General features: G+C 42.2%; 1 protein-coding gene across 6 annotated transcripts in view; it reads right to left on the bottom strand.

The window, feature by feature from the left end:
• actn1 (actinin, alpha 1) overlaps positions 1-17705 on the bottom strand; it is a 57122-nt gene that overhangs the window by 39005 nt on the left and 412 nt on the right. The gene's annotated exons all lie outside the window — the stretch shown is intronic.

Below are 17705 nucleotides of genomic sequence, written 5' to 3'. Positions count from 1 at the left end.
GATCTGGGAACATGTTTTTGTTTTTTAAAGTCTGGCCCAGAGTCTAGTCTTACTGTCTGTCAACATCTGATCACTGAGCTGTTATCTCTTCTGCCCTAATGCAGTTTGTTGTACTAAAATCCACCAAAAGCAATGAATACGGTGACCAGAACTCCCAACAGTAACATGAAGCTGTTACTATCTATTTATGTCACACGTGTACTTAGGAACATTGATGCTACCGGTCAGTCAGACAGGTAAACAAACACACCCAAACAGAGGCTCCTAACATCCCTGCACGGGTGTGTAATAAAAGCCGCTGCTCCATCCATCCTGCTCAGAGTGAGTCATGCACATGAACAATATGACCTTTCTGACTCCTGAACCTGGAGGAGAGATGAAGGGAAGGCATCTGCTTTACTCTCTCTCTCTCCCCTCTCTCTCTCTCTCTGTTAGTAGTCACAGTGCTCTCTCTCCCTAACAGAGGAAGGGCAGGAGTGCCAACGAGCAAAGGGAGTGTTCTGAGAGGGTCAAAGGTCATCATTCATCCCCCTCTGTCTCCTTCCTTCAAAGCGCACTAGAGGATGCAGCCTGACTACCCACACTGATATTTAAGCACTCACTTCTCTGGCAGTGAAAACTGTGAACCAGGCCAAGGCTGAGGCTGCAGGGCACATGTGAGCGCTGGTCCAGTTGGCTGAACCAAAACTTACCAGTATAATCTAGCGGAGTGGGAGGAAATATCAATACAGCATGCTATCGCAATAATTTGCATGGCAATATTGTATTGATACAGGACACCAATATTTTATTGAATAAAAAATAATAATAATCTGGGAATGCTGTGAAGAAGAGGGCTCAGCTCTTGCACTACCATCCTAAAATAACATTAGCCGAGCAAAAAACATCTAATGCTGGACATGACAAAGCTACCTCCTTGTTCACAGCAAGCTAATGGCTCAGTCACACACACACAAAAAAATAATAATAATAATAGAGCAACCTCCTTACATCTATGAACAAATAAATAAATAAAGATAGTGGCTTTCTGGTGATTTTAACCACTCTTAGAGAGATTGCTGAAGGTCTGCAAAAGGTCTTGCTGTCTAATTTATAGATGCAGACATGGCAGCATGTTGCAATCAGTCTGAATGACTGCCAGCTAGTTGTATTCTGTTTATTTTTCTATAGAACAGGAAGGTTGCAGAGAACAATTTTAACAGTTAACTCTGAATTTGTGTCTATGTAGACCGCAACAGATACGTGATTCTTGATGGTTTATGAGTTAATTGCTGTATCATTAGAAATCGATTGCATGTAATTGCCAACTTGGCCCCAATTAATCACAGACTGATAGCAGACTTCCATTTTACGGCAGATTTTACGGTTGATGTGCTTAATAATCTCATTTGACAGTAAAAAAAGAAAAATAACTGAAGTGAGATAACTTTATCTTATCGTATATCAACAAAGATTAACTTTGAGGACATAATCTCAATCTTAATTTACATCTCAACATGTTAGTGCAACACTCAGCATCCCACAAAATGCTAAAAATCACAATAATATCATATAGTGCTTGTAATATCGTGATAGTATAATCTCTGGTATAATCCCAGCACTGTTGTTTCCCTAGTATGTCCCCCTAAGAGCTGCATGACTAAACCACTCACTCTCACTTTCTTGTTCTCTCAGTTACTTCCTGTATTACAGCTCTCTACAGTTTCTGGATGACAAACACAACAAAGCCAGACTGAAAATTAAGCGAATATCACAAAACTTCTGGACAAATATTCAAATAAAACTGAAACTCCCTCACCTTCAATTAACTGCCCAGTTGTTATGCCTATAAAATGTTGATTAACAGCTGAAAAGAGCGGTTATTGTCTACGGACGGTGTCCTAAAATCTCCAACTAAAAACTGGAAAATATTCCCCTGACAAAAAGCATCATAATGAAGTTTTACTTGAAAATGATCTCAGAATTGTTGCCAGCGTTTCTGTACTCAATCTGCTAAGCTTTGCAGTCCAGTTAGGCGGTACTCAAATATGTGCACAAGATACCACGAAATATGTGCACGATGTGTGCATAAAACTACAGACTAAAGATCTAAAAAATGTCAAATATAATGCATGACACTGAAGTATCTGCAAAAACATGTACTGTAGATTAACACAGCTCATTTCAGTCCAGCCGTGCGATGGCGTGTGAAAGTCTAGTCTCTCAGGTGCAGCATCCATCCAACCAGGCACTCAAACAGGCTGTTACTACAAACTGCCAACTCAGCAAAGTCATCCCATTACATTTAACTATTGCCTTGGCTGCTGCTTCAGCATGCACACATGCAAGGAGGCAAGTGTGCCTCAGAAAGAGAGTGCAAAAAACACCAGCATGCGACACAGGAACACATATAGCCAGTGTGCAGCTGGTGCAGAGAGATACTGTATGCTGTGCAGGCAGAGGCACTTTGCACACATGCACGTACACGCTCCTCACTGTTCCCGCGCGTGCTGACCAAGCTGTGGACGAGCCAAAAAGCGCCAACTGACAAAGAATAGCAGCCATTGTGACCGGTCGACTGATATTTACTCTCTCGTGGCCCAGAGCTGCCCTGCTGCATATTCATGTGTGTGTGCGTGTCACAATAGAAAGTCAAAGCGTGGCGATAGCTCTTTCCTCCGGCGTGTTCATTTAACAAAGACCGGCTCGTCTGTGAAAATGTTGCAGAGTGCCCGACACTGGGCGGTTGCTATGACAACCATAAAAGCCTGGAGACCCGCAAACAAACAGCTCGGCTGCTCAGAGGCTCTTAAAAAACAGAGTCCACACACACACTCTCCCCACGCAACACAAGTTTATGACCACAAAAGCATCTGTGTTCAGTGCGTGGCTTCCTCCCTGGATGTCAGCAACGTTTTAGAGATGATCTGTTGCACTCCTGAAGTTCATGTAATCTCGCTCAGGTCATAATAACACAGATGCTGCATCAATTTCCCATCAGATTTAGATTTCTAAAGGATGCAACAGTGATGTTATTTAATAAAAATATGTTTTAGATGCAGACAGTTTATGCAGCAGATACACTTACCTTGTAGATTCAAAGATTTTCACCAGAACATTTAGTCAGTTAAAAGTATATCCTCACAAAATGAATTCAAAGGAACATCCATCCATTTTCTTCTGCTTATCCGGTTCAGGGTCATGGTTGAGCTGAAACCCATCTCAGCTTTCACAGCACAAAAGGCGAGATATACCATGGTGACATCGCCAGTTTATCAAGAGACACAAACCACCATGCACGCTCACATTCACACCTACAGCCAGTTTAGAATGACCAACTAACCAAACCCCATGCATGCCGTTGAACGGTGGGGGGGATAACCAGAGTACCTGGTTAGAGCAACACACAGGAAGGCCTCAGCCAGCTGGTTAGGTTCGAACTCAGGACTTTGTTGATGTGAGGTGACGGTGCCAACCATTCCACCACCGTGCCTCCAAAATTAAAGGAACATGTTTTTCCATTAAGGCATCTCGATTGTTTTTTGGTGGGAGTTACCCAGTATTTGAGATATCGGCTCATTTTTCATATATAATGGAACTCAGTGGCACTCCCTCTGTAGTGTCCAAAGCACCAAAAACTTACCAGCAAGGTCACATTGCAGAAATCTACGAAAGCTTTTTAGCCACTGAAATGTTTTTCCCCCTATCGAAGCAACATTTTGACTTACTAACTCAACCATCTGAGATAATAACCTGAAATTTTGACTTACGAATGACAAAAAAAAAAAAAAAAAAAGATTTTCTTTCAGCTTCCATAGAAATCAGCTCAGTTCTTTCCAAAACTCTTATTTCTACCAAATTACACGAGGATTTGTCATGATGCTCAAACTTCAAACTCCATACGACACCCAGGAATAGACACTGCTTTCAATACCGTGGGCAGAAACTGAGGAAATTAAGGCAGATTTTGGTTAGCAATGATTGGAACTACAGTGGCTCTTGCAGCAGCAGTTCTGTTTATTTTCTGTGCTTCTGGCACCATATTGTCATTGCTGATGACAATATGGTGACAAACTTTTCTCTGCTTCAAACTGGGACTTTAAGAGAAACATAACACTTCTTAGACACAAATAATTGTGTTATCCTATTAATGTAGCACCATCTTGTAACATCACAGACACAAAGGACTGACAACACTTGTTGAAACGAGAGCTTTAGTGAGGTCTCGAAATTCTCCATAAAAAGCGTGAGGTCAACTTTAAGGTACTTCACAGAGTTTTTGGTGCTCATGTTCATGTTTGTGCTGCCATTCTGCAACAATGCTGTCAAACCTGCTGCAACTCCAATTTTAATCTTTACTATCAATTAGTGTCCAAGTATCAATTTCTCTGACAACCCTACTCGCTACCTATAGCATTGAAAGAAGTCCCACAGCACTTTCAAAATTTTGGTATGGAAAGTTACCATAAGTAGAGGCTCTGGCGACATCCCTAATTACAACTGTCAACCACATCACTGCACAGAAGGAAGCATCTATCCGTGACGGCGTGTTGGGAGGTAAATCAAATGGCATTCAACCTCAGTTAAGCTAATCTTTAACCAGATGTATTATGACAGAAAGAAAATGGTTTCTAAATAATCCAACAGTTTCTCTCTGTGCCATCTCCTCACTAAAGACAATCAGGCCTTTGATGTCATTGCATCTGGGCGGCCTTCCCTCATAAAAAAAAACCTCTTCAAGAATTGTTGAAATCAGCTGTACCTAGTCTCAGTTGCTTTAAGTCACCTCTGAGGTCCCTCACGGTTTGGTCACTGTAAATATGATCTATTCCTCTTTTATTTACCACAGTTGGAATTTAACATTTTTATTCTGACATTCTGACTAATTTTCAAGTTATTATCTTTACTATATTGTCTGTGTGTGCATGTTCGGTGTTGTGGGTTCTTGGAGATGTGGATTGCGAATGAAGGTATCCGTTCAATTCAGTTTTATTTATATAGCACCAAATCACAACAACAGTCAAACGCCCCAAGATGCTTTATATTATATTTAGGTACACCCTACAATACATACAGAGAAAAACCCAACAATCATATGTCGACAGTGGGGAGGAAAAACTCCCTTTTAACAGGAAGAAACCTCTGGCAGAACCAGGCTCAGGGAGGGGCGGCCATCTGCTGTGACTGGTTGGGGTGAGAGAAGGAAGACAGGATAAAGACATGCTGTGGAAGAGAGCCTGTTAAGCACTTCGGGTTGGCTAAAATATGCTATATAAAACTGACTTGACTTGAAGCTGTACTCAGCAATTTTGTTTGAAATTTTCGCACTTCGAGCACCACTTTTCCTGAAAGATGCATCACCATCTAACCCTTTTGCAGCTTTTGAATGCACTAGAAATAAATAACTAAAAACATCTTACAATATGTAGTTTTATTTCTTCTTCCTCAAATGTACAAAGTGCAAACTTTGAAGATATCCATAAAACAGCAAATACCTTCTATCTACTTCCTGAATTTTACATATTTGATGAGACTAAGAACAAGCAGGTTTATATCCAGACAAATGTCTGAGTATGACGCAAGCTGATAAGAAGACGCAGCACTTCTGATGATCTCACAGCACACAAATTGGATGCAAATCTATGTGCAGATGCTATTCAAATAGACTCTGGGCATCAAAGAGGCCTTGCTGAGCAGCGAGTCATTGAAAAGCCCAGCGTGAACATGTATCTCCCCACTTCGCTGGCTCAAAGCAGGAGTCTCCCACCGCACAAAGGCCACTCTGTGACGGATCCCATTTCACTGCAGCGTATGTGTCCAAAATGAAAGTACAGCTTATGTTCCTAGTACTTAAACAAACATTAAGGTCTGTGTTTTTGCAGGAGGCTGAGTTTACAGCATGTGCATACACTTGTAGTTTGAATGTTTCTTTTATATGCTTGCGTCAATTAAATTATATTGTTTGTTTGCAGTGTTAGTATCAATACAATTTTGTTTTTAAAAAAAAAATACAAATTTACGAAGATGCTGACACTGTAAAGAGAACTTATTATCACAGCTTCGAGTCCTGAGTCATGCCTGAGCTGTCTCTGACAACAGTTGGACAGCAATGTAAACAGATATGATGAAGCACAGTGGCCGGGTTCAGAGTAATCGTGAGTCAGCTCGAGCTCGGTTTGCCAGCAGCCGTCGTGTGATGGTAGGTAGCCAGTCGTGGTGCTGCTTTGTGCCGAAGCAGCGATTTTCACTGCTGACCATCACCTGACTCAGAGAAATGCTGAGCTGGGGAGGAGCTACACTGCACTCAAACAAAAGACACTTTCAACTCATCCACCCATCAGCTATACTGCACATGTCCTGTTAAGGCCAATGCACTTCTGCGGTAATTTTCTGTGCACCAAACTAGAAGCTTCCAGGAAAACAGACATTTCTCTCCAAGTTCGCAAACAAAATATGCTTTCCCGATTTATAATTACTTGAATTAACATATTTAATTCTGCAGGTAGCCAGAGCAATGAGTCAGTGTGTCTTTCACATGTCCAAAAAAACCCTCATATCTGTAGTTTTTCGCTTCCTCTTTCTACCTTTGTAATTGTTTCACTGTGGCAGACAGCACAATTCACACAGGAATAGATTTGTTTTTGGTGTTTGTTGATGATCTGTTTCCAAAGTTGTCCTCAAAAATGCTGATTTGTTCAGTGTTTTAATGTTAATGGGAGAGTCTCGAGGGACGCTATGTGACGTGGGCCACATGAGGGTGTTTCAAGCCTTTAATAGGTTCTTTGCTTGTTTTTCTGTGGCTAAAAATGTTATCAGTGAAGCTCCCCACGTCAAAAAGGGAAAATGCTGAGACCTGTTCATCCAATTTCTTATATTAATGTAGCATTAAATACGGCATTACATGGGAAAAAAAAAAGAAAGAAACTTGCATGCACACATCAATTTATTGTGTATAATTCGGTTGAGTTTCAGCACTGAGCCATAAAAACAATGCAGTCTGATGCTGTTGATAGCCAGACATACAAAATTAAACTTTGTGTTCATCAGTTCCACCTGCGAGTCAAACACAGAAGTGGTAACACTCTCAGTTCAGAAAAAAAACCTGAACTGAAAATTTTCTTCAACAGAAACGAGCACTGCCAAAGGTCCAAGTAATACATGCACCCAAACCTTGGTTACAGCGTCCTTGACCTATACAGCTCAGCTCCAGGGGCCACTGACCTGCTCTAACATGAAACAGCCCCTTAAAGTGGTGCCAACCTGCTGCTGACCCCAAAGAACATCAGAGTTTAGCTTAAATATCAGTTTTTCAGAATAAACGTGGCAGAAAAGCTCCAATCAAACGCTTCCATCTAAATATGTGCACCACATATTTTCTGTGGCAGTTACATTTGTAATTGTACACATAATCCTGTATGAAGTTTATGAAACCCTTTTTAAGACTTATGATGGATGATTTGCTCATTGCTCGTTTAGAGAAACAGCAAATAGCAAAAAGTCACATGGTATGTGGACTATAAAAATAATTTAAATGTGGGCTCATATTCCCACATCTGGAAGAATGACCAAAAATGGCTACACAAGCCTAGATTAGACTGATGCTGCAAGCTGAGATAAATGTCCTGGAGAAAGTGCAGAGAGCTATGATGGAGGCACACCGGCCCCACATGAAACACTTTAATGAAAGTATTGAAACGAGCAGTGGCCTTTCTTCTTTCTTCCTTTGGAGTCTCATCTAGTAAATGCTCGGCTGAGATGACCTTCAGCTGGATCAGTGATTGATTCATAAATCAAAGCCATCAAACGCACCAAGAAATGGATAACTTGACTTATTAGAAAGGATGAATGTACCCCATTTTACCCAGTTTAAGTTCTTTTATTCCTATTTTTGTTTTGCTCCTGAGAGAAACTCTGTGCTCAGGGCAACACAGCTGAACCACAATTTATCATCAACAGAAAGGAGAGAAAACTTCATACAAATAAAACCATCCAACACCAGTGGATAAAGTGATATGTGATATACGTTTCTCCTCTGGCTGTTCTGAGCTGTATTGGTTTTTGGTCATAGAGATTATCCTTCAAAAAAACTGAGAAAAACAAAGTGTGGGAAGACTTTTATGGGCGTTCAGGAGGACACACGCGCACACATCTGCCAAGACTACAACTCAACTCCACAGTTAGCTACTGTGACGGTTGTACCACCCTCCCTCCTAAAGTCCATCCACCAGCACCAGCACCTGCCAGCACTTCATGCAGCTTAAACCACTCTGCTGCCCCACCGCTCTGCCGAGGGCTCTCCACTACACACCAACAAGCAGCAGGCTGGCTTTCCTCCTGCTTTGGGTTGCTGGGGTGGGGCCATCAAGGGGAGGTGTCTGTTACAACTTGTAATGAGATCTGCTGCGAGCACCTCACAGAAGCTGCTGCTGCTGCTGCTTACCGTCATAAATGAAGTGACGTCAGGAGGTTGCAGGCTAATCCTGCAGGAAACTGACAAAAGAGAGCAGGGCAGGGAGCCGAGGTGTCGCTCAGCCCTCGCTGCTACTGTGCAATTTAAACGCGTATCACAAACAGCTCAGAGTCATCAGACCACAATGTGACGTGCCTGCAGGGAGTCCGCTCTAGCTGACCATGAGTGCCGGTGGAGCACAGGATCAATAGCAGCCACTGATTGAAATTCAGACGTTCAATACTTGTCCCACTTTAGAAGAGTGTAGGAGTACAACAGAACAAATAGCCCCCGGCCTCAATTTTCCCAGTGACACTCCCCACGCCAAGAACTCACTTATTATCACTCACAGGATCATTTTCATCTTCATATTTACTTCCTCTCATCTCTTTCTGGCCACCTAGGAAGGCTTAGTCACTGCAGTGAATTTGACTCCTTCTGAATTAGACTTAATTGCCCACAGTGTAAATAAAACACTAAGAAACATCCCGCCTGTATTGTTCAAATGCTCCAATTGCCCATTTACTACACACAGTGCAAACAGTGATGCACCACCCTGTGCGCAGTGGCTTCCTGATAAAGCTGGAGGGAGATTTCAACATGCCCAGACTAAAACAAGCACGGAGGAAAAAAACAAAACAAGTTTTCCTTAAATCCATTGCCACCCACTCAGCCACACAAAGGGGGATAGATAGTGGAGAGAAAGTAAATAACGGGAAGCGAGGGAGAGAAACGGATGAAAGGAATGAAAAAGAAAATATAATATGATGGATAAGATGTTTCAAGCTGATGTTATGGAATGATGTTTGTAGTGATTGTTTTTAACCCTATATCTGATGAGTTTTTCACATCCACTTTGTCAGTGAGCTTCCAAAATCAGTTAAGCCATCCAAGAAACAATTTTACATCATGTGGGAAGTGATCAGCAAAAGCAGATTTTTGATAAAGAAAAAAAAAAATTTTTTTCTGTAAAAAGGGTGGCAAACTGCTTCCTGGAAATCCATTTAATTTGACCATGTTCTTAGCTAGTTTGCTAATTAGGAATGTCCTTCCTGTTTTTTCCCCTCAGTCTGGAAACTTTGCAGCTGGTCATTAAGTGCTATGAGTCCTGTTTTACCATTTCTTTCAATGTTAAATGAAGAACTCAAAAGCAAATTCTAGAAAACAAGGTACCTGCTATCTGGTATAGATGTAATGAGGAGGTTTATATGCCTTACATGTCTGTCTATTAAATGTAAAAAATAAAAATAAAAAAATAAAAAAGTAGCTTGGTTAGCTTAGCTAGAGATTGCTTGGCAACCACATTTCTCTCAGGAAAAACATGTATTTCCCAACCAGTTGTCAAGCAGTTGCTGGACATCGCTGGGCAAAATCTTTCACAATGAGGGTGTGACACTTTTTGCAGTTGCTCTAGGACTGGATGAATGAAGCTTTCCACAGCAACTGTCGGCAACCAGTTGGGGAATACTAATTTTTGCCCTCATAACTGGTGGTTAGCAGGTGGTCACTGACCAGTCTCTGGACCCATGTGACTGTACCATACCATCTTTTTTTTCCTTCTACAAAAACTGAGGAATAGAAACAAATCTTCTCTTTTATTAATCGGTGTAGGTTAGCCGTCTCCCCAGTTTCCAGTGTTTACGGTAAGCTAAAGCACCTGAAGAGGGAAGTCATTTGATAGCTCAAACTCTAACCTTGCTGATGATGATGAATTATTGAATCCAGGTTGACAATGTGACAATAGACGGCCTCTTGAACACACTCTCTTTGTCCCGAGCCCTGAAAGCTCCTCTGTCCGAGTCTCTTCTTCCACTCACTGCCTCCTCCCCCCCATGCTCTCCTTTCTCTGCCCCTGAGCTACACCCACACAGATGAATGAATGGAAAGGTGTGCCTGCGCCCTGTTTTTACCATGGTGTCTGTTTACTCAAAGCTTTTTTTCCCCCTTTTTTTTCTGTATAGGAAACGCACTACAGCTGCTCCCATGAGGAGGCTTAAAGCTAATACACTAGCATGTGCACAGACCTTCTGAGTACAGTACAAACCCCCTCCTGGCTTCAAAGCAGTCAGCACATGCACTTGAGAATGCATGTGGTGTGATTAATAGCATTAGCGGAAGAAAGACTCGACTACATCCTTCCCATGTGGTGCATGAAAAAAATTCTTGGAAACATGCAGACAGATCACCTATAAACGCCCCTCTGGGTCGTTCGGTATTGAAAACATGTGATCATAAGTGTGCAGTGGATCCACACATGGTTGCATATTGGGTATTGAGCAGATTTATTTTTTTGGGATCGGCAGTGTCGTCTCCACAGGAAAGCACCTTGACCCCAAAGCTCAGAGTTAATGCAGAATCTAAAAAGTCTGGGGTCTCAAAGAGGCTACAATAACGTACACATAACAACAAACTGCAGTCTATGCAGCATTAATTGTCATTCATGAAACTTCAAATGAAGCAAAGCAGTCAAACGTATCCAAACCCGTGAAACTAAGTAATTAAAATTCACTGAACAATGGGTCTTGAAACTGTTTTAATGACCGATGGCTTGGGGTTGACTTCTATATACAACGTTTCTAAATTTGGAGCTAGAGAAAAGTCAAGAATTTGCATCAGGGCCTGGGCCTTTGGGAGCTGCTCAGATAAGAGCCTGGTAATTGCTCACATTTGACTTTTCAAACAGTGGATTCTTACAAACTAAGATGTACTGTTCAGCTGGATGAGGATAGATTAGCATGCACCTTCCTGAAACAAATAAAGGAGAAACTGTTCAGCGATGAGAATTTCACCGACAGCATGGAAATGTTTTTGCAGGCCAAGAACGGACGAGAAGTTGTGCAGCGGTCTGACCTTCTTTCTTCAGACAGCTGGGAACAACTCTCTCAGTCGCTGGCTCTCACTGCATGGTAACACACACACACAGAGGAGATACATCCACAGTGCTGCACATGGCTATTCAGATATTCAAGTTTAAACTAATTCTTCCAGCAGCATCTGATCAGGAAAATCTGTATCCAAGGAAAAATTCAGGTGAAAAAAAACTAAACACTAAGCAATGCTCCAAATGCAGGGACCTAAAGCACACTCATGCCAGAAAAAAGATCCCACCACAATGCCAGTGAGTTCTGAGAAAATACTCCTGCACTTCATAAGGAAACTAGACATAAAGTGGGAACTGACATTTGCCCCTCTGATTCCAGCACTCTTTACTTTGAACTAACAAAGTTTCATGCCTTTACCTTGCACAGTTGCAGTGTTATTTCCTTGACAAATCCAGTCAATATAAACTCAAAAAAGCCTGTGCGGTTGAAGAAAGAAGGTGTCGTCAGGTCTCAACTTTCCCCTGAAGACAAACACACACAGACTCACAAGATACAGACAATACCTACTTCATAGCATAGCTGGGAATCATGAAAACTCATTGAGTTACATCTGAGAACCATTAATGTCCAACTGTGTGCCAGTGCATCCAGTAGTTCTTCCAAAAATTATGAACTCAGTAAGGGAACATCACATAAGAAGCAATTAAAGTAAAAACAGCTCCTTCAATTTGACATTTCCTGGGCAAACAGTGACACCAGTCCTCCAACTAAAGCCCCAGCAGAATAAAACACCTTCTTGAGACGCAGAGTGGGGTTATGTAAGAGTCATTAGACACAGGTCAGTCTTCTGACACACCGTACATCCACCAAAAGCTTCAGGCCATAAAGAGGAGAGGGTTTCCTCCAGACTGAAAGCTTCTCATTAGCAGCAGATAACAAGATGTTTCAGCTAATTATGAAACAGACTCCATCAAACCCACATTGCGTTCACGCCGGATCAGTTTACAGGAAGATTTTACAAAAGAAGAAAGGAAGCAGTTTCATGGCAGGAATCTTGTTTTTGGTTTGAATCCCAAATGAGAAAACTGGAAGAAACATGGAAGACATTCAGTTTTTCATGGGAACGTGCATATGGCATTCAACAGGTTGACAGTAAATGCTTCTTTCATGAATAAAAATCTATTTCAGTCAAAATTATAAACACGTCTGTGTCATTAAACCACTGCATTTCAATTCAAGATAAAACATCTGCTCTTTAATATCTGGAATATAAAATTTGCACAACTCCTCTGAGCACACCCCTCCAGCTGAGCTAGGAGCACGCACATAAAACTTCCTATGATGGGGAGAGTGGATGATCCTGTGCGCTCTCAGCCTGGGTGTCAGCATGTGACCCCATCAATACAGAAAACGAGACAGAGCCCTGAGAGCCGTGACCGGGGTATCATGACTGCTTCTCCTGGGAGCCCCTGTTGGGATTTATAGTCTGGCGGCAGTAACCACAACAGTAGGATCCACCTGGGAGTTCCTGAGTCTTCTAATAAGATATCTTTCACTCACATATTGAATTTTGAGACTTTTTAGTGCTTCACAGGGAGCTGCAGCCACCCTGACAGATGACTAAGTGACTGAGAAAAGGATGCTGAACCGCCTCCTGCTGACAAACAGACAAAAGGTTGCTCACTTCCCTGAAGCATCTCTGAATCAGATAAAGGCCGCATCAGAGAAACGACCGGGACTTCACAGTCTCGCAATAGTTTTTTTTTTTTGTTTTGTTTTTTTTAAAAGTCCTCTAAATATAAAGATACATCACAGAAATGGGAGAGTGGCTAACACATCCCAGCAACATGTCACATCTCGTCTTCTTAACCTTGGCAATAGCTCTCCAGGCTTTCTGAAGGTCTTTGGCTGCTTTTTCCACTGACGTCCAGTCTCGTAATCAGAATCATCAAGGGAAGAAAACTTTCCTAAGAAAGTTCAGGCTGCGTGAAGAATAAAGATCGCCATACCAAATACTGACTTTCAAGCTCATTAGCGCTTAAAACTCTGTTTTTACCTTATATTCTGTATTTAAATCCATGTTTACATACATATTAATAAATGTTTCCCATTTTCCTAGGAAGATATAAAGAACATTAACACAAATTCATCTTCCAAACTTGGAAACGGTTTAGGATAAACCAAGAAAATGTCTTTGCTTGTATTTTTTTGTAGCCTGTCTCACCCCGAGGAAGCGGATAACCTGAATTTGTTCACATGTTAAACCATGACTGTGGACATATTTTAACACTATAACTTTGACTATTGCACATTGTGCAAAGCACATGCTGGGAATGTTTTACCTCAAAGCTGGCTGAGCAACAACTCTTCCCATTGACTGTGTGTGTTTGTTTCTGTGTTTGTAGACCGGAAATAGTGCAAATATTATCCATATTATTAGATTGTATTGTATATTTAAACAAACTAAATTCACATGTGTAAATTTATGTTCCTAAACTGACCCTCACAAGTTTAAAAAAAAAAAAGAAAAAAAAAAGCATTTTCTCTTTTGTTGTTCATATTTTCTGCATATCTCAGTCCTATCGTGTGTTTCATTTAACTGCTATTATAAGACTTATAACTGTTTCTCTCATAAGGTCACTGACAAAATGACATTTTACTGGCTCAAAATATCATTCATGTACACAAACGATGATAAGCACATGTGAGTTTAATCATATGATTGAGTGCAGTCCTTGGTGGCAGTGGTCATCAGGGCTCAATGACAGGCCGCAGCAAGGAAAACATCACATGACACAGACGGGCAGTTTACTGAAAATGGAAAATAAATGTGACACACTCTTCAGCCTGCTCATGTTTTATGTAGTGAAGAGGAGCAACATTTCAGCACTTGACGCCTTGATCAGTGTGGAGAGCAGAGCTGCCTGGGAGACAGAGACAGAGAGGAAGGTGGGTGGCTGGAGGGTTTTTTTACTCTTTTGACATCCACCGCTTTGTCACCAACGATCTGACACTCTTCTCCTTTTGTTTAAAAAAAAAAAAAAAAGAAAGAAAGAAAAAAAAAAAAAAAACAGGGTTTGGAAAGGTGCATCATGGGAACAGAGGAATTTGATGACAGGAAGCATTTTGAGAGGTGGCCAGAGCTGACATTACACATCCTATTATGCAATGTAGCAAACAGCTGCCAGTGTGGAACAAAACACTCATCTCTTAAAGGTTTTCTTACTAGAAGTAAAACGTCACACCGTCATTCATGTGTTGAGTCAGTTTCCTGAGTGATGAAACTTGATGTTTTTTAGGACACGAGCAGCCAACAGACTTGCTTATTTACAGAACTAAAATATCCATGTATGGTGAAGGAAATCACTCAGCACATCGCCACATGGGAAAAGCTTTGAAATTTTTACTTCAGTTATTGAAATTATTGCTTATCAAATTAATCGTGCTACTTCTTCCAGAAGAGGTTGAGTGACTGTACGTGGATGTTGGTCAGGGTGCCGAATTGGGAAGTCTGCTGCCTGTGACAGCCACGCCCAGTGCTGATTGATCACAGTGGTGACTGATTCGCTTTACAGACACTTCCCACATATGCATCACACAGACAGGCAAGCCTCTGCAAAGCCTTCCTGGCCACATAGCACATGAACTCTCTGACATCACAATTCAGAGAAATCTATTGATCAGCACGCTGATTCTGCTGCCGGCAGTCATCACAAATTAAAGAGACATACCACTTTTCTGCTCTTTGCCTCAGAGAACAGGTATGCTCTGCGTCTGTCTCCACTTTATTGGCGAAGGTGAACAAATCGTGAGATCAGAGACTCTGATCTGTGACCTGGCTTGTAGAGTCTGGCCAGGGGAATGTGGGTGTGGGTTGGGAACACAGAGTTTAGGGGTGTGTGAGATGGGAAGTAGGAGGCGGGAGGTTTACAGGCAGATCTGGTGGAACGTGCTGCAGCTCATACCCTTATAAGGACAAACCTGGACAAATTAGCTAGAGCAGTTAACACCTGAACTCCACCTTCCAGCTACAGAAAAACAAAATGACCAAAAATTAAAATGACCAAAAATTAAAGGAGCGCGACGATAAAGTTCACTCAGAGTGATCACTAAGGAATGTATCATGTGATAAAGGTGACAATATGTGAGCTTCATGTAACCTTTGGCAGAGGGCAGCAGACACCTGGGTATGCAAAGACATTAGGATTTCAAGATTAGAAGATATCTTTGTGCGTGGGAGTCAGGTTAAGACTTGTATCGGACTCCAAATATTTTAAGCACTCTCAGACACGCCAGGCTTTTGTGTGTGTGTGTGTGTGTGTGTGTGTGTGTGTGTGTGTGTGTGTGTGTGTTAGTGAATTGCAAAAGAGCCTGGAAAAAAAGCCCTCACCTGTGTAATGTGCTCTTTTTTTGTACTTTTGCACTGTTAAAAAGTTTAAAAGACACTTGAACAGTAAAGAGACACCCAGCATGGACACATATGGCCACTTGGACCCAAAGAGAATTAATTTGGTTGTAAATTTTTATCCACCTAATTATCACATCTTGGTGGTCTGTATCAGTATCCAAACAACAGTGAGTTTAGATAACTCCAGTTATATTCTACAACAGCAAAAACCTTCAAATAATCAGCTATCGTTTCATTTTATGTTTAAGTACAGTGACCAACATCTTAGATGTTGAAGCACTTAAACACTAAGATCAGAATAAAGAAAGTTATGAGGGAGAGACTGAAAGGCTTCCTGGTTATCTGTACATCAGCAGTAGAGCTGATTGCTGAAGCTTGGGAGGAATTTTTCAGTGCTGCGTGCACACATGCACACGGAGAAGTGTGCACGCGTGTGACAGTTATCCATGCCCTCCTTGGGGCAAAGGACAGAGGTGCAGGTCTGCAGAGGAAGGTGGGGGCTGCTGTGATCCCTCTCAGTCTGCAATTGTGTCTGGTCAGACCTCAACATAACCCATCATCAGTGCTCTGTCAGACAAGGGGAAGTTTACATGAATAAATATCCTTGCTCTCTGCTGGATGATTAGATCAATGAGGGCCATGCAGGCACAGGAATGTGCAGGTTATCACAGGCAAGTGTTTCACCACAAATTCTGACTTGTTTGCGATATGGGCAGAACAAAACAGCCAGGTGAAACTTTCCCGTTTGTTGCATGATGACCTTTATATACCAAAAGCCCCTAAAGGAGCACCAGCAGGAGACAATTACCTACTGATGTCCGAAGCACTTCGGTCTACTGTTCACACCTGACATCAACCCCGCATACCTTTCCTTTACTTCCCCTTTATCTGCTCTCGACCGGTAGCAGCCTGCCGATGACATAATCCAGGAAACCAGAAGCCGAGAGCTTCGTAGAGCAAGAAAGAAACTCGGGGAGAAGTTTTCCAACAGCAGCGAGAGGGGCCGATTATTACCATTTTTGGGCACGCTTGCTCCCATCCAAGCCCAGCCCAAACCAAACCACAGCTTACTCAGATTCCACAGCGTTTTTCTTCCCCCTTTTTCAAAGCAGAGGACAAGTATGGGGAACAGGGAGGGGAAAAGTAGCACCCATTCTCGAAACAGACCATTCATATTCCATTTGGAAAACGAGCAGCAGCTGGGAGAGGCGTGTAGAAGATCCGGACTTGTTAAGACGTCTTAAAGCTCTTTATTGAAAATATAAACCGTGTGCAGTTCGGGTTACAGCGCTCATAATCACTCAAAGGGGAAGAAAAGTAGTGTCAGAAGTCAAATGGCTAACTTTCTATCACTGGTAATAACACCGCAAACAACTTCCTAACTAGAAACAAGTACTCCTTTGTTAGTGGCGCTAGAAAATACGTAGAATCCGCGCGTAAAATGGCTAAATAAAGGGGAGTCGGAGGGAATTATGGTGAGTTTACCCCCCTTCTCACACAAATACACTCCATCCCCGGGTTGTTAATCATGGCCTAATCCACGTCGCATCATAAGCCAGATGACAGGAGGGGCCAGGTACACACCATATGCAGTCAAGCGCATGGCTGACATCTGTTGCGCTAAAAAAGTGGCCGTCCCGTCCGCCTTCTAATTGTCCCTCCTCATACGCTTTCCCTCCTGCTTCACGTAAAGTGCTGTTCCTACACACGGTCGCTATACGTCTACAGCTCTGCGGGATATCCGCAAGTCTCTCCGAGATCTGTAGACGAGAAAAGTTTTGGAGCCGTATTTAAAAGTACCCAAAGAAGCCGTACAGGTGATTTTGGCCGCGATAATGAGCCTGATAATTAAAGCAAGCCACTGCCAGCTGGTTTTTGGGGCTGCCGTTGGTTGTCTGCTGGCTCCACTAACGGATCGATCTGGAGCCAAAGTCGCCAAGTGCACATCCAAGCGGATGTGTGGCGATAATATTAATGAGCTGTGTTATTAGAGCCTAATTATTATCACAGGCAACAATCCCACTTCCGCACGGGAGACAGAAGGAAG

The sequence above is a fragment of the Mchenga conophoros genome, linkage group LG19 (genome assembly GCF_057382185.1).
Source record: "Mchenga conophoros isolate Kocher_MC1m ecotype Shallow Benthic linkage group LG19, M_conophoros_male_GT1.1, whole genome shotgun sequence".
Taxonomy (NCBI): domain Eukaryota; kingdom Metazoa; phylum Chordata; class Actinopteri; order Cichliformes; family Cichlidae; genus Mchenga; species Mchenga conophoros.
The sequence above is the reverse complement of the archived record's forward strand: the minus strand, read 5'-3'. Positions and strand labels throughout refer to the sequence as shown.